The sequence below is a fragment of the Balaenoptera borealis genome (assembly GCF_965194805.1).
Source record: "Balaenoptera borealis genome assembly, chromosome: 3".
Classification (NCBI taxonomy): Eukaryota; Metazoa; Chordata; class Mammalia; order Artiodactyla; family Balaenopteridae; genus Balaenoptera; species Balaenoptera borealis.
The window spans coordinates 110,005,238-110,032,740 of record NC_138866.1 but is presented as its reverse complement, the minus strand read 5'-3'; the positions used below and the strand labels follow the sequence as shown (position 1 = coordinate 110,032,740).

The following is a 27,503-nucleotide window of genomic DNA, read 5'->3' as shown; positions in this document are numbered from 1 at the left end:
AAGAGGAAAGGTCATTTATTTAAACAGTAAATGGCTAGAAATGCAGAATGGATTTATAGGGCCCCTACAAATCCATAAAAAAGCTTGCACATAGATGCATGCATATTAATCCTGAATTGCCTATGAAATTTATCTTTATGAGTAAAGAGAAGAGGGATTGTTGATCCTGTTATGATTTTTACCCCATCTTTCCAAAGAAGACAGGATTAATACCAGGAGAGATAAATCATGATGTGATTTTTGTATACATGCACAAAGCAAACACAATGAATATTTGATTTTCTCCAACTTCTGCAGAGCTAAATCAATTTGAAGAGATAATGGTAGAGGATTAAGTTATTGGAACGTGTGTAACTATAAAGTTTTGAATACAGTTAACTCACAAGTTATTACAATTTCAGTATAACATCTGTTATCATTGAAATAACAGATGTGTTGTGTATTGTGAAACTAAGGGAAAATTGGATATGCACACATTTTTCAAAAGAAACCAGGCTCCTATTAAATTGTTTTTGAAATGCAGCACTGTAAAAATTATTGCAAAGGGTAGAAGGGGTGTCCTCAAAAGGAGGCTATATGACAAATAATGCTATTAATAGAAAGTTGTCTGAAAATATGAGGCAAGCGAAATGTTATATGAACTCCTGCACTTTGCCAAATTACAAAGAAGGGAAGTTATACTTAAGGATTTAGAAAAATGTAAAGCTACAAAACAGAAAATAGCAATCCATAAAAGTGAGCTTGGTGTAAGGAATGATGATTTCCCAGCTCTGCCATCCACACTCAGTGCCTTTACTGCAGTAACTATAGTACTAACTCCTCATGTACAGTGAGTTATATCCACCATCCTTTCAGCAATCATATTTTCTGAACCCAGAGTTGGGACATGTGCTTTAATGAGACCATGTGGATGTCTCAGGGATGAGGGAAGAGGAGATTTGACATTGAGATTTTTCTCATAAAATCCGGAATATGTGGTCACTTTTCCTGTGTTGCCCAGCAAGTGCTGGCCTTAAAGCAGAGACTCAGAAACTATTTACTCATGGATCTGAATTGCTCCTTGCCCAGTGCCACCCTTGAGGCACCTCTGTGAGTTTTCTGACCACATTATTGTGATTACATTATTAGTAGCATTCAGCTAATATTTTGTCTAGAGTCTTGAAATCTGCCACTACATTTTTATTTTCTTTCTCCACCTGTCCACAATTGCACTTTTCTTTTTTGAAAGGTTGGGGGGAACAAATCCCAATGTATTATTATTTATCAAGTTTCATGGTCAGCAAAGAATATACCAGAAGTGTGAGGTTGGAGGTGGGGGGAGATCTAATTAAGCTTGACTTGGTCTGGTTTTCAATTCTCCTACCGTTGACAGCTCGCTCCTTGGAGAAGGAGCTCCCAGTTGGTCTCCACCACAAAAAGGTTTCTAATAAAATATTCAAGATAGCTGAGGACCTTTAGAATGGGTAATTTTATTCAACATACACTATGATCTTTCTGCTGGTTGTGGGCTCTGGACCAATACCCAGGAGCTTCTCTTGGAGTGCCTGACTATTATGCATTATGTTAGAGTATTCTGTGAAAAGTCAATTTACTCAGAGACACCATATTTTAACTTGGAGACTAAAATTGTCCCTGATGTTTAGTTTGCTGCCATGATTAAGTTCTTATTGTTCTGCAAATCCTAGATTTATTTTTAACTGCTTCAATGCTGCATTTTTTAAAGACTAACGAATGGTTAAAAAAGAAAGAAAAAGAAAAAAACATGCAAAAAAATCTAGGACTCAGGAAGAATGCTCTGATAAAGTGCAGACTTTCATTAAATAATGTCTGTCGTGAGTTTACCTGCCGTTGGCTTTGCCTCTGGTTTCGAGAGCCTGCCTAACCAGGCCTAGGACTTAATGAGGTGGCTCCCTTCAGCGTCTTAGACACTTAGCTCTCAAAAATCTCTGTCTACAAACCAATTTTTCCCATCCATTACAACATGAGCAGGAGAAATTGAATGCGTGGTTTGAAATCCCTGTTAATCAATTGGACTATTCCCCTTGGATTGTGGTTGAAGAGCAAGTTTTCATTATGTCTAATAATTAGCATCCTCTTTTTTGAAATTAGCTGAATGGACTGACACAGTAATCTGTGGTGGATATGTCGTGTGTCTTTCCATTATTAACTTTTTTGGGAGGAGGGAAGAGTGAGTGGGGAAAGAAATGGACTATGGGAATTTTTTTTCTTATCTTGGTGGCATTTAACATGAGCAGGTGTCGGGTGGGGTCTATTTTAGATGATCTGAAAGTGTAATGATCCTGAGCTTTGGAGACATTATCAACAGCTTGAATCCTATTCCTCTAATTTACTTGGTGAGTAAAACTGGGCAAGTTACTTACCTCCCTAAGTCCACGCTTCTGCTTCTGTAAAATGGAGATAATAATAATGCTTTCCTTACAAGGTTACTGTAAAGATTAAATGAGAGACTGCACATCAAGCACTGAAGAATTTACTGGCACTTAGTAAATACCCAACACATTGTAGCTACTGTTATTGCAGCTTTATTACTTTAGGCAGCTGTCATATTAAATGGAAATTCTTTTTATTCATTAGATATTGATGCATTCACTTAACCACTATGCTGAAGACTCCTGATGGGGCCGTGAGAGGCATAGAGAGACAGATCTACTGTTCTTGTAGGGGGATCAGATGTGGTCAGAAATGATCCTGGCAGAAGGTGGGAGGTGACAAGTGCCACAGAAGATGAACAGGGCAGTGCCTGGCGCACTGGTGCTAATGGAACAAGTCCCTTCACTGAGTGGTGGATGGCAGAGGATTATGGGACATAACTACAGAGTGATTTTGGCTGTGGTTCCTGGCAGCAGAACCCCCAAGCCTAGCTCTGTTTCTGAGGCTGTTATGGAATGAATGTTTATGTAGATTCATATGTTGAAGCCATATACCCCAATGACAGTATTGGGAGGTGATTAGGTTTAGATGAGGTCGTGAGAGTGTGCTCCCTCTGATGGCCTTAGTGCCCTTATAAGAGGAAGAGACAAGAGAGCTCCCTCGACCCTGCCATGGAAAGGCACAGCAAGAAGGTGGTTGTCTGCAAGCCAGGATCGGGTTCTCCCCAGGAACCAAATCTGCTGGCACCTCGGTCTTGGACTTTCCAGTCTCTAGAACCATGAGAAATGAATGCCTCTTGTTTAAGCCACCCAGTCTATGGAATGTAATAGCAGTCCAGGCTAAGACAGAGGGCTTCTGTGAGCTCTCTGTTATCCTTTTAACAAATCCCTTTTCTGCTTCAATCAGCCAGAGTCCATCTGCTGCTTGCCACTAAGCAGCTGACCAACGTGCCCCTCAGTGGTGGGATCTGCATTCTCATTGTGGCACAGCCTGTGTTCCAGTCTTCTCTGCCTGCCTTCTTCTTTTTCATCCTGCTCCAATAGGCTAATTCCTTCAAGGTTGACTCATTCATCTTCCAGAGTGGGAGAATCTGAATGGCCTAGTTAATTACCACTGGGCACAGTGTGACATCAGACCACCCCAGTAGACTGAAGTCAACCTGGAGATTGGGCCACCCTTGGTCTAATTAGGGGCACAGACATGCTCAAGGCAGAGCTTGAGGCAGCTTCCCTTCATGTGGGGCACAAAGGGGGCATGTCCCTTGAACAGAGCTGGTGAGTATGATAGGCACCAGGATTGGCTTTTCTAGGACAGTTTTCACCATATAACATAAAGTGAGGCCCAGTATCCTCACTGGGATGGAACGAATGGGCTGGGTTTATCAGGGAGAGATGCTAACTCCACCTCTTCCTCTACTGTCACTGTATTTCTAATGGCTTTTCCTGACTTCATGCTTTTAGCAGTATTCCCACAAAATATTAGACATTCTGTTATTGCAACATTTTTATATTCTATTTATGTTATTTATCTCTTTTCCCTCTTTTCTGTGGATTTTTTTTTTTTGAAAACTTAAAAAAAATTTATTTATTTTATTTATTTATTTTTGGCTGCATTGTGTGTTGGTTGCTGCGCGCGGGCTTTCTCTAGTTGCGGTGAGTGGGGGCTACTCTTCGTTGCGGTGCGTGGGCTTCTCATTGCGGTGGCTTGTTTTATTGCGGAGCACGGGCTCTAGGCGTGTGGGCTTCAGTAGTTGTGGCTCACAGGCTCAGTAGTTGTGGCGCACGGGCTTAGTTGCTCCGCGGCATGTGGGATCTTCCTGGACCAGGGCTTGAACCCGTGTCCCCTTCATTGACAGGTGGATTGTTAACCACTGCGCCACCAGGGAAGCCCTTTTCTGTGGATTCTTTAAGGTCAGGAACCAGCTTACAAACACAGAACCTAGTGTAGAGGTGGATCCATCAAAGTTCATGTTAGTTAGAGTGATGATGGCTGTTACAGTAAACAAACTCCTGGTTAACGATGATTCCGACATGATGGTTGGAAGTCTATTTCCCACTTACATGAGGACCCACGTGGGCGTTCCTGATTAGTGGGTGGCCCTCCTCAAAGCAGGGATTAGGGATCAGGACCATCTATCAAATGGCGTCACTGGCTTCAGCATGTGGCTTCCCAGGCCTCTATGCTTATCTGCCTCAAACTAGAAGGAGGGTTCCACATGCAGAGTTTCATAAGCTAGGCCTGGAAGTGGCACGTGTCACTCTGCTGACATTCCACTTGTTAAAGCCTGTTACATGGCCACCCTTAAATGAAAGAGATCGGGAAATGTAATCTCACTGTCGGCTGAGGAGGAAGAGAAAATGGTTTGGCACGTAGCTGGGTAACCTCCTGGGTCTTGAGCTGGGACATGAAGAAAAAGAAGGATCTGAATGGACAGAGATGAGGGGATAGCACCTCAGAGAGCAGTAGCTCTGAGGACTGGAGTCTGGAGAGGGCTGGATGTGAGGAGCTCAGCACTGATAATTAACCACTTATCACCAAAGTCCCTGGTCTGAGATTTCAGGAACTCAAATGAAGATGCTAACTCAGGACCCAGAATGCCTGGTTCAGATCTCAGCTCAGATACTTACCAGCTGTGTTATCTGGCATATGCTCTCTGTGCTTCATTTTCTTATCTGTGAAATGGGGATAGAAACAGTTTCTACCTCTTAGGCATGTTGTGAAGACTGAATGAGTTAATACCTGTAAGGGATATAGAAGAGCGTTTGGCATATAATAAGGATTCAACAAGTGTTACTACTTTCACTCTTTCTATGTATATGAATATGTATTGTATGTGTGTGTAAATTATAACACCATGAGGACATAGGTATTGAAATATGGGGTAGGGGAGAGAGAAGGGAGGGTGGTCAAGGGATTTGACTTCAGCTTCGTATTTTGGTCACTAATAATGCCACAACACTCACTCTTATTAATCTTAGTACTTTGGACAGGCAGTGCTTTCTTCTGATTGCCTTTGCTGTCCCACCAATTATCAGTTGGTTCTTTCATGACATTTGGTCATACATTTTGTATTCTGTGTTATGATATAAATCTTTTCTCTCTCCCACCTTTTGTCTGAAATTTGGCTCGTTTGTACAAGGGATATAATGACGCTCATTAGTATTGGTAGGACCCAGCTGCTGCCGGCTTCCTTAGAGCAAAGCCCCACTCATGCCGGCCTTTATTTCAGTGGGGTATGCTGCCCATTAATGCAAGGTCATTGCCAGTTCCTGCTCTCATTTCCCCCTGCCTTTCTGTGCCCCTTCTGGCTTGCCCATCCTGTTGCCCAGCAGGCTGCCTTCCATGGTCAAAGGCCACTTCCCATCCACTCTCCTCACTTAGGCCACAAGTTCTTGGGGTGCTGTGGCACTATCCCCAAGCCAGCAGCTGCCCCAAGCTAACGGCTACCCCCACCAGCAGCCAGGAGGGGTGGAGGAGCAGCCTCCGGAGAAGATGATGGGTAATGGGGCACTGGCATTTGATGAACTACCTCTCCGCATTCTTGCTTTACAGAGAGGCCCGGTGGTGTGGGTTTGCCAAGTTCTCAAAGAAGAAAACATTGTGTTTCCACTCGACTTCACATTCGGAAGTAAACTCGCCAGGCAACTTCTTACATGAGGCTCATGTAACTTTAATGCCTCATCCTGGCATTGTTTCCTGGCCTGGCCAGGACTGGCCCATCCGCGTGGCCTCCTGGAGGACAGGATTTGTTCCGTGCCTCGAGGGCATGCCTTCCCAGGTCAGCAGATGGCCTTCTGATGACTATTTCCAGCTCGTCTTACCTGACCATTCCCTCACTGTATGAACAGCTGTTTCCTTCACTTCAGAGCTGCCCAACCGGATTGGTGATTTTTCTTCTGGCCTTTTGTTTGCACAGGACATAAATCTTTCTCTTTTTCTGACCTGGCCTGCAGTTCCATCCACCTGTGCCCGCCTGGAGCAATATATAACTCTCGCCAGGCTCTGTTTCCTTTGCTCACTTCAGCCTATAAACCAAACTTTCTTCTTCCTTTTACTCCCTCTCTTCTGGGCTGATTCAGCGCTATCTTAGCACCTGGCTGCCAGTTAACACTTAACCACAAAAAAGACATTCTTTTATGGGTCTGACCTGAACTGGAAACTTCTGACAGAAGGGGATATGCAATAGAAATCTCAGTCCCATTGGCCTCCTTTCTCTCTTTTTCTAGAGTCTGAGGAGACTTAATTTACACCAGGTTAGCAGCAACTATGTTAATTGAAAATGAGTTAATTAAATAACTTGGTACTTTGAGCTGTCAAAATATAGCCAGTCAGTTGAATCAATCCAGTTAAATGTTTAACAATGATCACAAAAATCGGATATGAATGTAAGAAGAAAGGAAAGGAACCTATGTCCCTAAGAGAGCAGTCTGTGGAGTCTAGATTATTACTAGACAAATGCTACCGACTTTTCTAAGTGTTGCAACTGTGTCAGTGGTGTTTGGTTTGAGACTTTTATTTACGTTTCCTGGACTAGAGAAGAACCCCTCAGCACATTTTCTTGTTGCCTTCTTTTTATTGAAGGTGTAAAATGCTCTCAAAACATTGTTTCGCACCTCCAGTTGAAAACGAAGAAAGTGAAGTATTCATGTTGTAGCAACAGGCTGGTCAGAAAGCAGGGTCTCGGTTTTCGTTACAGTAAGCTTTGCAGTGAAATGAATGAGATCCTCTGCTGCATTATGATCCAGAATGTGCCCGCCACATACTCATTCAGGTAACTGTTCATTCGTGGTGACTGGCTGGGAATGCTTAGCTACCTTTCTGTTTCTTCAGGATGTTAGCTAGTGAGTTTTAAAGATGGATCACACACTCTCTTCCTAGTTCTTACTTTGCAGCAGGCCAAGATGTGTCGTGTAATTAAAACCTAAGCATCGGCCCGGCCTGGGCAGAGTGCGTAGGCCCGCGGCGCTCGGTGGGCTGGGGGGCCCTCCCAAGCCGGCCCGCGCCCGCTCCGCTCCTGGCCCACAGCCGCCCTTCCGCGGTCGCCGGCGTTCCGGAGCCCAGACGCAGCGTCTGAGTCGCCCGGCACCTTCTGTTCGGTCCGCGGCGTGAGCGTCTCGCCGCGGCGTGTCCTCCGCGCCGCTCGGACCGTGGTACGCCCGTGTGCTCGCCTGGCCGGCTGGCCTCCGGAGCTCCCGCCCATGTCCCCCGGCTGGTCCGGGGCGTTCGGGCACCACCTCGACGGCGGCTCCGCCGGACGCGCGGACTGGACCGCAGCCCGCACCCCGAGCGGACGACGTCATGAGGCACCTGCCGTACTTCTGCTGCTGCCAGGTGGTGCGGAGCTTCGGTCGCGGCCCCAAGCAGCCGGGCATCCCTACAGCTAACTTTCCTGAACAAGTAGTAGATAATCTTACAGCTGACGTATCCACTGGCGTATATTATGGTTGGGCCAGTGTTGGAAGTGGAGACGTCCATAAGATGGTGGTGAGCATAGGCTGGAACCCATACTACAAGAATACAAAAAAGTCCATGGAAGCTCATATCATGCATACTTTCAAAGAGGACTTCTATGGGGAAATTCTCAACGTGGCCATCGTCGGCTACCTCAGACCAGAAAAGAACTTTGATTCTTTAGAGTCACTTATTTCAGCAATTCAAGGTGATATTGAGGAAGCTAAGAAACGACTAGATTTACCAGAACGTTTGAAACTCAAAGAAGACAATTTCTTCCAGGTTCCTAAAAGCAAAATAATGAATGGCCACTAAAGGAAAAGCATCTTATTTATTCATTCACTGTTTTCTAATATTTTACTGCTCATAACTCTACAGTCTCATCTTGGTTATATTTTAAAAATCAAACATTTTCCTACAGCTGTGAATTAAACAGTACAATGTAGTTACCATAGTATGTTCCAGCTGTTCAATTAAACCCATCATGTTACAGTACTAAAAAGGTTCATTTTAAAAATCAAGATTCTTTCTTATGTAATATGTTGATTAAAATGTACCACTAGAAAGGTCTTAAGTGTTTTATAATGGAAATGAAATATATATAAATATGGGTAACAGGCAAGTCACTAGTTTGAGATGAGAACTATAATTCTCATGGTAAAATTCTAGCATGCATGTACCTGTATAGTATGCTCTGCTAATCAGAAGGCTCATAAAAGTAACTATATTAAGCAGAGGTTTGACAGTTTATTACAAACCTAAGGGGAAAAGTCCAGACTTCGTATTTTTGATATTTTGTGCATTTATATATTATTATAGACATGAAGACTCGTGAAATTTCATTTTAGTTAGTCATTTCCTTTAAGGGCTCAAATCATTGTACTGTGTTCCATTTTTGTTACAGCTGCCTCAGTTCTAATTGGTCTAGACTCCCTATTATTTTTTTGTTTTTCTTTTGGGACAGTAAAATGAGTGTTTTTCGAATCTCTAGTTCTCATTTTTGTGTTGTATAACATTTCTTTTTAAGAGTAGATATTCTTCAACATTTTTCTTAACCTTTGTTTCCTGTAAACAATTGTCAGTGTCACTTCTTCCATTTAGAATATCCAACTTTACATTTACAAAATGTAGAGTTTCATCTGCGTCTGTATCTGCTATCCCGTCACTTCACTATATGAACAGTGATTAAGTGCATAGCTCTTGCATTTTAGAAAAAACACCCACATGTTGATCTGTAGGTTTCCTCAAAGTTTAAACGAACACCTAGCATTTCATTTATATATACCAGTTTCTTAAACAACACAAAATACTTGTTTCCCCCCCTAGGGAAACTAAGAGCCAACTAAACTATGAAATACAAAGTTATTTGTTTTTAATGTGACTATATGTTCCTGAGCAAATGCAGACTGTTGTAGTTGTGTGTGCACAATGTAATTTAAGGCTAAAGGGTGCTATCTAGAAGATAATTTTAAAGATAACTCATTATAAAACCATTTTCCCCTAATCTGCATAAATGAGAACTGATTTTAACAAAACTGTTTATATAATATTTAGAAGAACTTCTAAAGCTAATGTTGGAGAAGGGGGAAGCAGGAATAAATTCAGTTGGATTGTTTTGACTTTTTGGTGTATGAATTTATGGCAAACAATATAGTATGTATCTTTTTCATTTCTTCTTTGTAGAAATACTTAGAAAATGTAATTTAATGTTAGAAATCCTGTACTTGAAAGAAGCCTCAATTATCAGTGGTTCTATGAAACGAAGTTAAAAACAAACATGGAAAGTGTAAAAAGGATTTGTGTTTGAGTAGCTTGTGACTGATTGTGTCCACATTAAGTGTGAAAATTCTTTGATATTGTCACCTTACATTTTGTTAAATAACTATTGCTTTTGAAAAGCCTGTAGTGTGTGGTTTAGGAGTTAGTTAATAGTGTCTACATTTTTTTTAAGTTTTATATATAAAGTATTTATATATTATAAGAAATTGCAGTAGGGCCATTTTCGATTAAGTCAGTGTTTTCAGGCCTTGAAATAAAGCTTGACCAAGTGAAAAAAAAAAAAAACCCAAAAACCTAAGTATCTAAATGAGAGCTTAATTGATAAGGAGTGTATGTAGCATAAGGGATGCCTTCGAGTTGACTTAGGCTAAACTGACAGAGGAGCAAGCATCTGGATGGAAAATGCTGACAGCCCATCCATTTGGAGGTCTCTTTACCTCAAAGAACTGGCATGTTGAATCCATCCCACTTGAATTAACTGATCATGCCATTCCTTTGGCAGAGCAGAATAACAGCTTATGGCATTTGTATGATGGTTTTTATTTTCCAGTGTGTTTTCACATCTGTTATGTCTTTGGATCCTCACCTCATTTTACATGTAGAGAGAGGAGATTCAGAGTGGTTCACCTGGCTTGGCTAAGGTTCTTGAACTAGTTAGTGTCAGATCCAGAATTATGTGCTGGATAATATCGTCACTCCTACAACAGTGCAACATTTTCATTTCACATGTACCTTAAAAAGTATACTCTGAACTTTTAAAATATTAACACATAAGGGCAGCTAACCTTAAGCTTATGTAGAACTCCTTACTGCCCCCAGCAAAGTTCACATAATCAGGTACTCTTTGTGGTACAGTTTTATGGTTTTTGTCTCTAATAACAAACTTCTGGCACTACCAGATCCTCAAGTGTCATCTGAGTCATCAAATCAAGAGTTCTTTATGCATATTCTAGGAGTTTTGATTCTAAGACCAAGCCCCTGTGGATGAACAACATCTCTTGAACATCTATCATTCATATACGGTACTTATGTTATTTGTCAAGTAAAATAGAACATTCAGTTATTCAGAACAGCAAATATTTTGTTGTTAGTGGGTAGGAGTATAAAACCTGAGCGGTGACAGGGACAGGAGAGCCATCTAGTTGTGTCTTTTCATTTTAAAAATGAGGAAATCAAGGCCCAGGGAAGTGAAGTGACTCGATCCAGACTTGTGCTGTTTAACAGCAGACTTAAGTTCCCTACCTTTCAGCCTGGTGCCTGTTCACCATGACTTCATGCCAGCAATGTGAACCTGACATTTTGTCGCCCAACCTCATGGAGGGCGATAGAGGCCTTCCCACCGAGACCTCTGTCCCCCTCACAGTGATCGTGTGCACAGATAAAACCACTATATAATTATAGTTTGTTTGAAAGCATGAGACTTAGAGAAACAATTTATTATCAAAATGTTTGAATTAATTATAGATGCATCAGTATTCTTCTTGTTTGACTCCTCTGTATTGAGGCATGTTTAATAATTTGTAAATTCACTAGAAGTTAATATCATACACTATTTGCTTTATTGGTAAGGCTCCTGGAACCACAAATATCACACATTTAAAATAATGATAGCAAATATGTAATGAGAACTTCCCTTATACAAGCTTTTTTTTTTTGACTGTGTTGGGTCTTCATTGCTGCACATGGGCTTTCTCTAGTCTAGACGAGCAGGGGCTACTCTTCGTTGCGGTGCACGGGCTTCTCATCGCAGCAGCTTCTCTTGTTACGCAGCACAGGCTCTAGGCGCGCTGGCTTTAGTAGTTGCAGCATGCGGGCTCAGTAGTTGGCAACACGCAGGCCCTAGAGCACACAGGCTTCAGTAGTTGCCGCGTGTGGGCTCAGTAGTTTCAGCACGCGGGCTCTAGGGAGCGTGGGCTTCAGTAGTTGTGCTGCGTGGGCTCAGTGTGGCTCGTGGGCTCTGCAGCGCAGGCTCAGTAGTTGTGGCTCACGGGCCTAGTTGCTCCGCGGCATGTGGGATCTTCCCAGACCAGGGCTCGAACCCGTGTCCCCTGCATTGGCAGACAGATTCCTAACCACTGCACCACCAGGGGAGTCCCTATACAAGCATTTTGATTACCTTTTCCCGTTTAATTCTGTCGAGTACCCTATGAAGTTGATCCTATTCTGATCTCATTTTATAGACAAGGAGGCTCCACCCTCTCTAAATGGTGGAGTTTTCATTTGTCAACATGGTCTGACTCCAGAACCTGCATTTTCAAAATTGCTATTTAGCCAACTCAGTTATATTTCAAAAAGAAATTCATGAACTCATGCTGTTTGATTTCTCTGATAACTACAAAATGAACTGCAAGTTAAAAATGTAATAAGTCCCTCAACATTTTCTGCTAAGAACTTCCGGATTTGGTAACCAGGTAACGCCAGGACAGATGCCCTCCTGAATTAGTTTAAGAGGGCTCTCCAAGGGTGCTGACCACCCACAAACATCTTTTAGAAGGACTCCTGGGCATGAAACTTCTCTACCAAGTTCTGTACTGCTAAAGAAATGTCTAAGCGCACATAAGAAGTCCGTATAAGAACCTCTTTTATAATCTTGACACTTGTTTTAGAAGATAATGAAGACATACAGTTAAAAAGATAAGCAGTGTGGAAATAATTATTAAACTAGGTCTTAAAGCCCAATTTATGTTTTCATCTGTTTGTTTCTAAGTTAGGAAGAGGGTAGTAAAGTTCTATTTTTTCCTGCTTTATTCATTCTCTAGGTGTCATCACCCAAATTTTACCTGCTCATTGCTGAAGAGTCAGTGGGAACCATCATGGCCCAGGCAGGCTGCCCATCTCAGGTGAGAATATTGGAATAATTAGCTTTTGATTTTGAAACCACACCAATTTAATAAGGAGGCACCCACAGAGAGCTGAAGCAACCTCCCCGTGTCCCTTTCACAGCTCCGTTTTCCCTGAGCTTACCACCAGCCCTTTCAATAAACATGAGCGTATGAAAGAAAAAGCTACATAAAATTTTATACTTCTCAAATTCTGGTTTTCTTTTTAAGTTGCAAACTCAAGCCTGATTGTAGTGTACTCCAACCAAAAGACCTCCTCAGGCAAGAAACACATTATGGGAAGCTATTTATAAGGTTTAAATTATCCATATTAACATACTTAAGATTCACCAGTGCGGTTTCTAGATGCCAGATCCAATCCACAGTGACGCCTCAGCATTCGGGTGTATAGTTGACTGCATAGACTTTCTCAGGGGAAAAATGCGGAGTGAAAACCACAGGGCTGGAAGACCCCTGGAGGAGTTAACTAATCAATCCCCCTGCCTCTGGCAGGACCAAAAGCAAAACCCATTTAGGTATCAGCACAGGACTATATGCCTGTTCTGTTTGCAAAACCTGATTGGTTCCATTTTTTTCCATTTTTTAAGTGAAAGCTGTAGGCAAAGTATAACAGAAAAAATTACGTAGTATATATAGACACACATGTATACAGCCAACCCTTGATCATGTATACAGCATTTATTGGAATTCTCCTGTATTAAAAAGACAGCATTAGGCCCAGAGAGTTAACCCAGTGTAGGTAAAAATATAGTGTATGCTCACAGGCGTTTACAGTTTGGTTAGGAAGACATGACATACATCATGACAGTGCTGGATTGTGTTGACATAAGTATTAGAGACCAAATATGTACCAGCACAGACAATTCTAATCACATTTACTTGGACTTCTAGTTCTTTTATACTTTCATGTCCTGGGAATTCATTCACAGCATTTTGAAATTAAAAAAACTTGATTTTAGGGAGGTTGGAGACATCCAACTTTTCTGTCCTGAATTCTTGCCCAGAAATGTATCTCTTCTCTCTATCTCCATCCCGCTGCTGGAAATTAGTAGTGTCACCAATTGGACTGATGTGAGAGACCCAGGCAAGCAGGACCAACATTTCCTGTAAGGTTTTGGTTTCTGGCATTCCCCTGGGGTAAGGGGAGGATTTTCAACTGCTGGGGAAATGGTTAATGGTCCCTCACTCCTGTCTCTCCTCAAGTGGGATCAGTAGGCTCTTACTTGGGTCAGAAAGCATGGAATTAAACAGAAAGCAGGGTAGAAAAGCCACCTTTCATTAATTCATGCACTCATTCACTGGGCTGTTCTGGGTTAGACTCTGAGGCTACAAAGATACTTGGCTTTTATTTGTGAAGAGCTCACAGTAGACATATAACCATGATATGATGGCGAAGGGCAATAATAGAGGCAGGTACAAGGTGTACTGGGGGAGTCAGGAGGGAGGAGGATTATATGAGCATGAGATCTGCGGGATGTTTCATAAATTATGTAACATTTAAACTGAGTTTTGGAGGATAGCGGATTTCATCAGTTGGAGAAGGTGCAAGAATCTTTCTAGGCAGAAGGAACACTGTATGTACAAAGTAGTGGCCCTGGAACATGGGGTGGTCAGAGAATGACAACAAGAGGAGGACCTGAGGGGCGGGGGCTGGAACCGCAGTTTGGTGACCACATTATAAAGGGCCTTTAGAAAGCTTGGTTTGGGAGTTTGGATCTGATCCAGAGAGAAGGATAGGGACAAGGGGTGGGATCAGTTAAAGCTCTTAGGCAGGACAGGGGACAGGTCTGGGTTCATGCTTTAGGAAGATCATTCCAGCAGCCAGTGTGTGGAGGAAATATTGAGGTGGGAACAGCCCAGAACAGCGAACCTGGCTTGGAGGTCATGGCAGTAGTCCAGGTGAGAGGAGATGAGGGCTGAGCTAAGGTGGAGAGGGAGGGAATGGTCTCAGGAGATGGGTGGCATCCTCAGAGATGACAGGATTTAGAGACTGGATCTTGTGGGCAAAGGAGAGAAAAAGCTGGGGAAGTGCTCAGCTTCTCTCCAGATGGATGGAGATAAACGTAATGTGAGAAGAGGAGCAGGTCTGGAAGGGCTGGGTGTAGATCCAAGGAGCTTACCTGTAGACATGTTGTATTTGTGGGACAGGTAGTTGGTGATGTTTATTTAGTTCAGTTGAAAATATCAGTGTAAGATTGTAATGCTGAGGAGTGACACAAAGGTGGGACAGGACAATTAAACTCTCCATGGATGATGAACGGGACTTGTAGTTTTGGGAAATGCTGCCGTTGCTGGGGCAGTCTCCCTGTCTGCGTCCCCAGAGGTGGTTGTGGGATCATTAGTCTAAGCCCCACTGTGGTTCACGTGGGTCATCACTTCTCCAGTTTTGTTTTGTTTTGTTTTTTAACCAAGATGCCCCTACATCACAGGGGAGACCGGGGTCTGGGGGGCAAGGAGAAATTTTCTTTCAAGTGTCTGTTTAATCTGAAAAATGTATTTAGGGTCTGAATTCTGCCACATAAAATATCCATGTTTGTTTTGACATAAATTATGTTTTAAATGATTTATTAGTTAACTTATGCATGTTAGCTGCCCCCCGGCCCCCATACCTGAATCGGTGTACATCCAGGGAGATGCACCATGGTGGCCTCTGGCTGCCTTGGCTTGTGACCACCATGTTCCCTGGTTTGTCAAGCACAGATCTCACCGAGATCTGACCATGACTGTGGTCAGCTCTTCTGTTCAGAAAGAGTCTCCTGGTTCCCACATGCTCTAGTATCAGGTTGTGATATTCCAGAATTCCGAAGCCATACCCTCGGGCAGGGTGTGAGCAGATACCGACTTCATAACAAGAAAAAACTCAGAGCTGGTCATTTTTTCTTTCCTTTTCTTCTAAAAAAAAAAAGATTATATGTATCTGACCTTTTTTAAAAATTACAAAGACAGGACACAAAGGAAAAAACTGAGTAATACATGAGTGCATCAAATATCAAATATATTTCTATTTTCCTCCTAGTACCCGCCCCTCCCCCCCACCCCACTCCTCAGCTGAATAGCTGGGTTGTTTATATTTATTGCCTTGCTACTCAGAGTAAGGGCAAGTGACCGGCAGCACCAGTCTCACTTGGGAGCTTGTTAGAAAGACAGAGTTTCAGGCACCACCCTGGCCTCCTGAATCAGAATTTGCATTTTAAGATTCCCCAGGTGAATCTTCTGCACATGCAAGTTTGAAGAGTGAGCTTTTTGTGGATCGAGGAGAAGGGAAAATTTATTTCCTCTCCTTTCACCCAGGAAGGTCTGGATCTTGAATCCCCAGATGCTGTCGCAGGAGGAGGTTAACCTGCTATAGAGCACCATCTCTGCTCTACATGGGATTGGTCCCCTCCTGGGGGCTCAAGGAGTCACCAGCCAACCTGGCTGTTGAAAGTCCCCATCCATTCCTTCAGCTCAGATTTTCCGGAAAGCATAAACGAAACAAACTAGAAGGAATAATCCCCAAGGTGTGCTTCCTGGTGAACCCCTCGGCTGTTCACACCCATCTGTACAGAATCCAACTCTCCTGTTGTTACTCGGAAGCCACTGGGAAAGGTGGAAGAGCAGCTTCTTGTGACAAATCACCGAGTCATGGGTACCATCGCCGCTGCTGGGGAGCTTGTGGTTAGGTTGCTGGTGGAGGTCTTTCATCGGGGCCTAGTGTGAGGAGATTAAAGCAGAGATGTCATAGAGAAGATACCTAAGTTCACTACAAAATTTTACAAACTGGACACTGCACTTCTGTGGAGGGAACCGAGTCTGTGTACTGTTGTGCTATTGGCATGGATGCAGGGCCCCTGGGTTGTAAAGATTCGAGTCAGCCCTTCAGGTCTCCGACATGGTGTGGTTGATTCTGCTGATTGCGTCGGTGGTAGATCTGGAGATCAGGTACAGTAGTCCACCTTTCTCCTTTGTGTGGCGTGATGGCTACCGCAGAAGCTGAAATATGCTGGATGATCTAATTGTACAGGGTTAAGCCATGATTACAGCCACCGTGGCTCGTTCCTTTGGAGATGCGGAAGGTGTAATTGAAGGGATCTGGTAGTAGTAAAACATGTATGAAATTGCTAAGAGGATGATGGACACATTTATTGACTCATTCAGCAGGTAAATTGAGCACAGAACAGACCAGTCTTTTTCAACGTTTTAAAGCTTGTGCTTTATTTTGATGTACCTAAAATGCCCTTCCTTCACTGCCAGGATTATGAGACACTCCTTATTCCCTCCCCCTCACCTCCACCATCTCCATCGAAAATCAGTATCTTCTGTATGTCCTCACCAGGTAAGATAATTTTTTTTTTTTGGACTTTAGTTTCCATGCTATGAAAATAATGGTGTGTTTTCATTTTTCAACTATACAAACATAATACTGAATATGTTTTCTCAAATTACTTATGGTCTTCTGTTCCACCTGGGGGGTTTGATCTACCCACTTAGGGATTCTCTCTCCTCAGAGAGAGTCACTATGCTAGGAATTGAGTGCAGGTGAACTTCTGAAAATAATTATCTTGTAAAGATCATGCCAGAGATCTCAGAAAAAAACAAGAGGGCAGCTTCTTCCCATAGATAAAGAAGACAAGATAAAGGAGAGGGCAGACAGTAACATTTTGGGTTATAATTGGTCTTTCTCAAATATGCTTTCTTCCATATCCCTTCAAATATGATTCTGGGAAGGCATTTTGGCTGTTTTTAAGTTATAATTTCAGCCATGCTTGCCAATATCTCAAAATTTAAAAATAAGGGACCAACTTATTTTTCCCATTGGAAGTTAGTTTTAAAAGGCCTGGGAGATGCCCTCTCAGACAATAAAATTACTACTGAAGTGTGAATGATTGATCGAGGTCTTTCTTAAAGTAAATTCTTTTTTAAAAAAATTTATTTATTTTACTTTTATTTTATATATTTTTGGCTGAGTGGGGGCTACTCTTCGTTGCGGTGCGCGGGCTTCTCATTGCGGTGGCCTCTCCTTTTGCGGAGCACGGGCTCTACGCGCACGGGCTTCAGTAGTTGCAGCGTGTGGGCTCAGTAGTTGTGGCTCACAGGCTCTAGAGCACAGGCTCAGTAGTTGTGGCGCCTGGTCTTAGCTGCTCCGCGGCATGTGGGATCCTCCCAGACCAGGGCTCGAATCGTGTCCCCTGCATTAGCATGTGGATTCTCAACCACTGCACCACCAGGGAAGCCCTCTTAAAGTAAATTCTAATGTGGGAGGAGGGAAAGAGCATGAGAGCTTTGTGTATCTGAAAAAAGAAAATGGAAAAGGCACAGATAGAGACATAGGGTGTGGAAGATAGATGTGGCTAGGGTAACAGTTACTCTGCAGGAATTTTAGTGTCTTGATGTGCCTGGTATCACCTTTTCATGCATAGGTAGTGAAGGGCCAACATGATGCTTCTACTCAGTATCCCAATGTAGCATCTGACATACAGCAGATGTTCAATAAATGTTGAATGAATCAATTAATTCTTAAAAATATTACTTGGTATCTTCTCTAACTCTTGTTACCTGTGATAAGGGAAATAATACTCAGTGGGCAAATGGCTTGTAACATCCCAGGGGCTTCATCTGATATACAGAGTTCATCTGGGCATCTTAAGAGAACTTTACAGAAAAAGATAATTTTCACAAAATATCTGTAAGACACATAGAACAAATGTCAGAAGCCCAGTGTTAGCTTTGCTACTGCTACCTCTGTGAAATTCTCCATGTTTCAGCTCTTCATCTCTAAAAAAGTAGTAATGAGTATTTCACAGAGTTGTCATGAGGATTGAGATATGTGGCGTATGAGACAAAGGAAAGGCCACTACATAGATATTAAAAAAATATACAGTTACCCCAAAGTTATTCATGATAGGTGTAAAATTAAATGGGGATCTGAGTTCCCTGCCAGTTTAAATTCCTTTGGAGTAATGGTTTTTAAGCCTGTGGGTTCTTGGACAAGTGGTATATTTCAGAAGCGTGGAGTGGTCCTTTATGGAGACATTGCCTCTTTCTCAGCCAGAGTGGAAATGTTGGTTTTTGATCAGCATGCCTAGAAATGTGACTCAAACCAGGGATGTAACTCAGGGGCACTAGAACCTCTTCAGGGATGATCCTTGGGTTTAAGGCAGATGTTATAACAATGGTTTCAGGAGCCACAGGCTTTTTTAGGGCTTGACCTGGTGGTCTTAAAGCTGAGGATTCAAATATCTATTTGGACCACAGGCTTATTAGAGGCAAAGGATTGTAACTTTTTCTTGGTAGCTGTACAACTTCTAGCCAAGGCCTTCTAGTAGCTCGTAGATACTTGCCGAGTGAATGAATGAATGCCCAAATGAAGGCCAACTGGAGAAATGAGCTAGAAAGGTTAAGATTGCAGATAGGGACCTAATGCAGAGAGAGGGGCCCTGGTGACGGATGGAGACCAAGTCGCTGGGTCACATACAAAAAGCAGTGCAAAAGGTAGGTCAGAACAAAAGTCACATCCCGGTCATTTCGCACAGAGGTTTTTGGGTTGGTGGTGCCCCCAGACTCCACATTCTATAGGGCAACTGCAGGTTTTCTTGGAGGGCCTCCCCATGGGTAGCTTGGTCCTGGCCTCAGAGCATCCTGGGTCACTATGGGGAGTTGACTTGAGTCATCTTTGGTGCCAAGGTTTCCTAGTCTGACTTGTGCAACTGCCTGCTTCCTGTGACAGTGAGGGCAGAAAGCCTTGGATGCCTGGGATCACGTGCGTCTGAGTCATCTTTGGGCTACATACAGTCAGTTGTTTCTTTGCGTTGGAACTATCGCAGAATGCTTTTGATCATGTCCTTAGTGGTGGTTCTTCTTAAAATCTTTCTCCTCTTAAGATTCATCTACTGGCCCTGGAAGCAAACACTCATGACCTGGCCTCACAGGTCTAGGAGAGAGATGTGATGAGAAAAACAACTTCTGTTTCTCTGAAAAACAGCTTGTTTTTCAGAGTTGCTACGTAGGCATTTTACAGTGTGATAACCCTCCTCACACCAAGAGTCTGGACATTTTGATAAGGACTTGAGTTTAGGATTCCTGCCATCAGTGCCTGCTTTGCTTTTCCCAGGGCACCTTTTAAAATAACCACCTAGGGCTTCCCTGGTGGCACAGTGGTTAAGAATCCGCCCGCCAATGCAGGGGAAACAGGTTTGAGCCCTGGTCCGGGAAGATCCCACATGCCGCAGAACAACTAAGCCCATGAGCCACAACTACTGAGCCTGCGAGCCACAACTACTGAAGCCCGTGTGCCTAGAGCCCGTGCTCCGCAACAAGAGAAGCCACCGCAATGAGAAACCCGCGCACCGCAACAAAGAGTAGCCCCCGCTCGCCGCAACTTGAGAAAGCCCATGCGCAGCAACGAAGACCCGACACAGCCAAAAATAAATAAATTTTAAAAAATAAAATAAAATAACTACCTAGAGTTAAGCCCACGAAAAGTTAGTGACCTCCGCCCCTACCATCTTATAATAGGTGCTTGGTACCCTGCTTTCTGTCTTCTCCCTCAGGACCTGGGAGGGAGGAAGACTGCCCTTCCCCCCGACTCATTGCGGCCCCTGGCTTCTGGGATCTGAAATAATAAATCTTGTGACTACTTCCTTTGTGTGGATGTATTGAAACTGTGCCTTCACTCAAAACGACCCCATGGGTTTCACTTCCCCAAAGTGAGAGCTGGATGCTGAGGGAGCTGCCTGCCACCCACGCATGGGTAACTTGTGCCCCCTCACTCAGCAGGTCACAAGCTGCATATTCTGAATTCAATACACCTGCTCCAGCTTCTCAACACAAGAGGTGACCCCAGACTCGTAAGCATTTCTTTATTTATCCTTAAGGAATTTTTATTATGGAGAATGTGACCCTCTGTGTACTCACCAAATGAATCCAACAATTATCAACTCCTATGTGCCGCTCTCCCTCTACTCTTTGATGTAAATCCAGACAAAATATTTCATAGACTAGGGGTTCAAAATTATTATCATCACCACCACTGCCGCCACCATTCCCATCATTATCATCACAGCTTCCTTTGAGAATCTGATAAAAGCTATAGACTTTCTTCACCAGAAAAATGCACCCACATACCTGCACCCCAAAGCCTGCATACTATTACAGGGGGTTCACAAAATGCCTGAAACCCTGCCAAAGGCTCCGTATTAAGAAACCCTGCTTTGGGAAATCTTCCAGGACATCAGTAAGGGGTTCAGATGGAACCCACACCCTTGGGGTAATGCCCAGCCCCCCAGTGGAGTAAGGAAGAACTGACACACCTGGTCTAAGAACATGCCTCCCTTGGCCTTCTACCTACCTATTCCCATCTTCGGAGGCAAAGAGAAGAGTGCTTAAGAATGTGGACATCTTGAGGAAGCTGGGAAAGATAAGGAAATGTATTCTTCTCTAGGCTTCTAAAAAGGGACCCCGTCCTGCTGATATTTGACTTTAGCTCTGTGACATTCGTTTGAGATCTCTGACCTCCAGAACTGAAATGTATAAAATTCTATTGTTTTAAGCCACTAAATTTGTGGCAACTTGTCATAGTAGCCACAGATAACTGACATCCATGCCTATCAAGTCCAGTCCATCTTTCATCCCTACCCTGCCCTGCTGCTATCAGTGACCATATTTCCTACTTTCTGCTTCTTGTGTATATATATTTTTAATAAACAAATACATATATGTCTAAACAAAAAAGAAAGAAACCCTGCATTGGGCTGAAGTGGTCAGCTCTGGTCTTTATCCTTGGACCCCCATCAGGCAACAAGACTTGATTAACACAAGAACCATGTGATGTTCGGATGCAGAGTGGAGAAGTGTAGGTCCTTGCTAAGATGAGTTGAAGTCCATCCTGATTCGTTACTTTAGACCATATCTGAGGTGTCACATTAGTATAAAGCACAAATTATTATATTCAATGAAGGTGGAAGTAACTCAAAACCTTTAAAAAATAATACTTATGAATATGTAATAAAAAGTCTGGGTTTATTGAAGTAGCAAATACTTCCAATGAATATTAATGAGGGAATATGAGACGAAAAGAGATAGTGCATTATAATACCAATTCACTGAAATTGAAAAAGATAAATTTTAACAAAAATGATTAAAATAATTGATGCTAATATAATTTTTATGTGTTCCAAATTTTTAAGGGACAAGAAATTGCTTTGGAATTCAAGGTCAGCAGATTACATGTTTAAATGCCAGCTCAGCTACAACTGTGCCACTACTAACTTTCACTACGTATTGAAAAATCTATGTGGGGTGTATTTCGATTTCCTAATTTTGCTCTTTTTAAGAGAGAAAAGTTAAAAGACGAATCCATCACCAGGCTGGTATTTAAGCTCATAATCAAGATAACCGGCATAACATTTAAGATACAAGCTGCTGAAAATAATTGCTTATCTCATGTACTGTCAATCTCATTAACATATGGCAAAGATTACAGCATAAATATGAGAGTCAGCATAAATCCACTCACTTGAAAGTACTAAAAATTATATTATTAGGTAACCAAACAGATATCTTCTTAACAAGGCCTGGGAATGATTTCCTCCCACTTTTGCCAGCTACCTTCTCTTCTGCAAACCCCATCTCTTCTAATTCCTCTGCCGTGATGGTCACCTCTTCTTATTACTAAGTGTTCTCCTTAGCCATTTAGAAAGATAGAGATGGTCATCATTCACTTGGCTATCATTGGCTGGATCATTATCCCGTGGGTGGCTTCGCCAGGGGGATCTGAGCTCACCTTTTGAGATCTTTACTCATTTTCTGTCACTCTGCCGTCTTCAGCTGACTTGATTTAATTGGATTGAGATTAAGCATGCTAACTTGTGACTTGACTGAATATATATATAGAGAGAGAGGGAGAGGAGAGGGAGGGAATGAGTGTGTGTGTGTGAACACTCTCTCACAATTTTTTTTTCTCCTCTGTATGAGCTTAGACTTGCCTTAAGAAAATAATGCATATCCAGCGTTTCTAAGTATGTGAAGTAGAGGGCTTTTCAGGCTATCTTTAGTCTGCTGTCTTTCCCAGACTACAAGTTTGACCCAGTCTCTTTCTTTCTCTGCTTGGCCTTGTCCATTGCTGACTCTATCCTCAAGTTCCACATCATGGTTTCTAGAAGGTTCTAGGCTTCCACATCATGGTACCAACATGTTTCAGAAATTCAAGGTATTGGTATCCAGAAGGAGGGAGAGTGTGCTGGACAGCAAACAACACATGTCCATTTGACTTTCCTTTTTGCTCTTACCTGGACAGCTGTTTAATGAAATGTGTCCAGGCACTTGTTATGTCAAAATCTGGGGTCTTGCAATGGTGCAGTCATCAAATGGGGGGCAGGAAAAGGATATGAAATATCTTTAGGTGGAGGCAGATAAAATTGCATCATAATGTTCTTTAGGTGAGGAATAAGTCTATTAAAAGTTATAAAAGCCTAAAAGTCAAGGTAGAATCCAGAGCGTTTATAACGTCAGCAGTCGATGAGACTAATACGACCATAAATAATAACAATAACATAGCTGTATAGCAATTTACCTTTTAAAGGACACTGTTATATTCATTTACATTTAATGGTATATGTAAGGCTGGTATAAATTTCATTCCTAGTAGCAAAATCCCCACAAACATACCAGATAACCCAGTGATTTGTAGAAGTAACAGCTTGTTCTAAAATTAAAATGTTATTTTACTATGGAAGTAAATATGTGCTCAAATGACAACACATTAGCTACTCAAAGTTTCATGTGTAAAGATATTTATAATGGCAAAAAATGGAAGCTACATGAATTTTGAACAGTAATAGAACAGTTAAATAAATCATGGTGTATCTGTGCATTATTAGTAGATGATTTTAAAATGCTGCCCTCAAATAATGTCTAATGATGGGAAAAGTTCATTACATGTGATAAAAACAATGAAAAAATCTGAACAAACAGATATTCAGTATGTTTCTAATGTAATTAAAAATAAACGCATAGGGATGAAACATACACACAAGCATAGGAGCAATATTCAAAATATATAACAACTGTTAAGGCAGGTACTAGCCAATTAGAATGGCCACCTTCTTTTCTCAGTTGGTCTGGTCATGCCAGCCAGTGGTTACTGCAGAGTATCTAGTCTCAAAAAAGTAAGTGTTACAATAATGGAAGCTGATGTTCTTCTTTTCGTCTTTAAAACGTTTCTATACCTTTTTCTGTTTTCTAAATTCTGTACCACAAGGATGTATTGCTCATAATAAGAATTAATAGAGAAGAATACAATGCCTTACTCTTCCTTTTGGAGAAAACTACTTATAATATCTCAGAATTTTACAATGCCTTTTACATTCCTCCTTGTTTCTGGGGCCCCTCCCCCACCCTCCGGTGCATTGTCTCCCTCAGTCCATGCAATTCACAGAAAACACCAGAAATGGGTCAAAAGATGTGCTCTTTGACATGCCCAGTGAAACTAACCAACTAACTAAATCAACACCATAAAAGAGAGAGGTCTATTGTCTTAATGATTATTGGTGTAAAACGACGATGTGACCAATTACGTTTTTGGTGGAGGAGTCATACTGGCTGCTTACCTATTGACAATTAAAATTTTTTTCTCTATCAACAGAGGAAAATAATTACAACCTTTATTTAACTTTCATTATGCACCAGGCACCATTCTAAGCACTTTCCTTAGATGATCTCCTTTCATCCTCACAACCACCCAACCAAGTAGGTGCCATTATTGTCTTCATTTTATAGATGAGGCTAAGAGAGGTCAAGTAATTTGTGCAAGGTCACACAGCGAGCAGTGGTGGAGCTGAGGTTTGATCCGAGAGCATCTGATGCCATAGCTTGGCTCTTAACCAGTTCAATAACCGGTGCCAGTGTTTCATGTATGAGTGCCAAAGTCAGCTTGACTCCAAAAATAAAAGAGTGCATGTACACTATACTTTCATACACACGTACCCCAAGGGAACATAGATGGTGCTTAATAAATGATACATAATGATCCTTATTATTATTGAACCTGTTGGCATTTGAAAATGCCAACAATGCTAATAATGTAGGGCATAGGGCCTCTGATCTGTAGGGCTTGCTTGCTCCCTGTTCTATGCAGTGATAGCTATGATCTTATGCCTCAGTTTTCTTTCCCATTAAATGGAGATAGTAATGATACCCACCTTTCAGGCTGTGTCTAAGCAAGCTAAACATAAAAAGCCCTTAGATCGAAGCCTAGCACAAAGTAAGAACTCAGTAAGTGTGAGTTGTTGCTATGTTTTGTTGTAATTTTCACATTTAAGGGACAAAGTATCTGCCTAGGAGGGAGCTACTTAAAGAGGTTTGAACTACTTCATCAGCAAGGCTCCCATGACATAGACAGGCCTGGCACAGACGCTTAGACTATAAAGGTCAACAAAGAACATTCAGTCATTATCTTCTTTTCCAGGCCTAATACTTATTTGCACTGTATATTCCAGATTCCCCCCCCTAATAACCTCCTTCTCAAGACCCTGCTTTGTTCTGTAGTTTGATGAAGACTTTCCCTAATCAATTTTGCATACACTGCCCTTATGATGTTGATTTAAGATTAGTTTAGAGTGAATTTCAGCCGGCATGGATTTCAACTGTTGACTGTAAGTTCATTCATGATATGGCTGAGGTGAAGAGAATTTTCTCCAGTGGTTTGATGTTAAGAGACTGTGGGGCTAATGGGGTATTAACTGAGCAGTGAGCACCTAATTAGGAATCACAGAGGGCTTGTGCTGGCGGCCTGGGTAGTGAAGGTATCCAGTGAAGGCTGACTTGTGGGTTTTGGGGAAAGACTAACTAAGCTTGGCCATTTCTGCACTTTTCTTGCAGCCCAGAGGGCTTTGTCCTTCCAAATTTTCTGAGCAAATGGTAGCTGCTGGGACAGAAATCCTGATTTGTGGCAGTTGAATGGACGGTAAGAGAAAGCTCTTACCCTTCCAGAGGATGAAGAAGACAAGCAGTTGATTTCTGGGGCAGGCAATCTCTAAACGATTGTGCACACCCTGATAATTTGGGGAGCTGCTAACATTTTTGGAAATGGGAATATATTTGAAATTCTAACATACAATTTCTAGCTATTTCCAACCTCCCATATGTGAATCGCCAAAAGTGAATTCTGAGAGCGGTAGTAGGAAAATACTGCCTGGGGATAAAGAAAAGTTACTGCAGGAGTCTAGTTTCTATATTAATTTATTTCACAATAACAGCAAATTCCTTTCCCCAGGGGAGTATTTGACACAGTAATTGCACTAGGGAACAGTCATTGTTTCATTTCATTTTCCCTCTTTTTTAAACTTTCTTTGTAAAGCAAAGTATTATAAATCTTCCTGAAAGAGCCACTTAAACAAGATATGTGGGCTGTGAGATATGTGTTTTATGTGTATAGATGTATTTATATAGTGAATATTATATATGTATGTTATGTATATTCATTCATTCATTTATTGTTGGATCTCAGAATGACATTATGACCGATCAAAAGAGAAAATTAGAAATACATGAGAATGAGACACTATGAAACACATCTTTACAGATTTAGGAAGTGAATAAGAGAACACATGCCATCTACATGTTATGGCTTCTGAGCAAAAACCATAGGCCTGAGTTCAACTAGCATTGCCATTACCAAACCAAACTTGGGTCCGCTTGCCCACGTGCAGTAAAGCCAGTCTACTGACACCAGGCTGCGGTGAAGGAAAGTGCAGCGTTTATTGCAGGCGCCAAGCAAGGAGTCCAGGGCAGCTAGTGCTTAAAAGTCCCAAACTCCCTGAAGGCTTTCAGGGAAAGGTTTATAAGGACAGAGTGAGGGAGCCGGGTTGTGGGGTGTGTGATCAGCTTGTGGACATTCTTCTGATTGGTTGGTGGTGAGGTAATTGGGAGTCAGCATCATCAACCTTCTGGTTCCAAGCGGTCTGGGGTCTACATGCTTGTGGGCAGCAGACAGTTAACTTCTTCCACCTAGTGGGGGTTTCAGTCTCTGCAAAACAACTCAAAGAATGTGGCTCAGGATATTATCTCTAGCCCTAGAGGAGGAACTAAAGGTCCTTGACTTTGTTTAATGGCTAAACTATTATTGTTTTGTCTTACTGGACTATTCTCCTTTCTTTCTGCATTTTCTCACTTCTCTGATTAAATTTATTCTTTGACTAAAGTTTTACTACAGACAAAGGCAGGTGGAGGACATGGGGAGGGGTCCTGTTCTGGGAAGGCCCCATAAGGTCCTGCTTAGTTACATTGCCTCTGACCAAGTGAGAATGATTTTATTACTTACAATGGTTTTAAAAATGTAAATTGTATTTATAATACAAATTGTAAGCAGTGAATTCCAGTGAATGTGATGGTTTTAATGGTTGATGCATATCCAATTTAAAACACTGTGCTTTGACATAGAGGGATTTGAGAGGTGTTATCATTCTGTATTCTAGCTTCAGTTGGGACCAGGCCTCTGGAATCCTTTGACAATTCAGCAGCCTCCCTGTTCCAAGCGCCTTCTCGCCCTCCTCTGGGTCTTAGTACTAGCAAACTACCCTTGTAACTTCTGGGAACTCTCTAATTGACTCAGCTGCTCCAAAGTTTAGGGGCTTAAGCTGTTGCCCCTCCCAGGACCATTTATAACTGAAAAGACAAGACAAATGAGAGCCATAGATGCCGCTGTTAGAAGAAGGATGGACTTTCGGGCATGAGGAGCGTGTATTTCAGGTGCACCTCAATCATTATCATGAACAAAGCATGCACATAACACATACACACCATGTTCTGCAAGGAAAACAGAGCCGTTTACCAAAAATAAATAAATAAATGAAAGCATTACAAAAACTTACAAAGTAAGAGAGGGAATCGAAGGCAATGGGAAAATAAGAAGAGAAAAGTAAGTTGATTCTAAGGAACTTAACATTTCAAACAGATGTTAAATCATTTATTCTTACTATTATTTTCATTATTATAAAGATGATATAACACTATAGGAAGTGGGGAAATTGAGAAGAATAGTTCCCATAATCCTTTCCCCAATACAGA

At 42.0% G+C, this 27,503-nt stretch overlaps 1 pseudogene across 1 annotated transcript in view; it reads left to right on the top strand.

The window, feature by feature from the left end:
- Nucleotides 1-7,562: 7,562 nt before the first annotated feature.
- Nucleotides 7,563-27,503, top strand: part of LOC309626842 (riboflavin kinase pseudogene) — a 164,886-nt pseudogene continuing 144,945 nt past the window's right edge. Inside the window, exon 1 of the transcript XR_014249435.1 lies at nucleotides 7,563-12,461. The product of XR_014249435.1 is annotated as a riboflavin kinase pseudogene (transcript). The remainder of the gene's footprint in view (nucleotides 12,462-27,503) is intronic.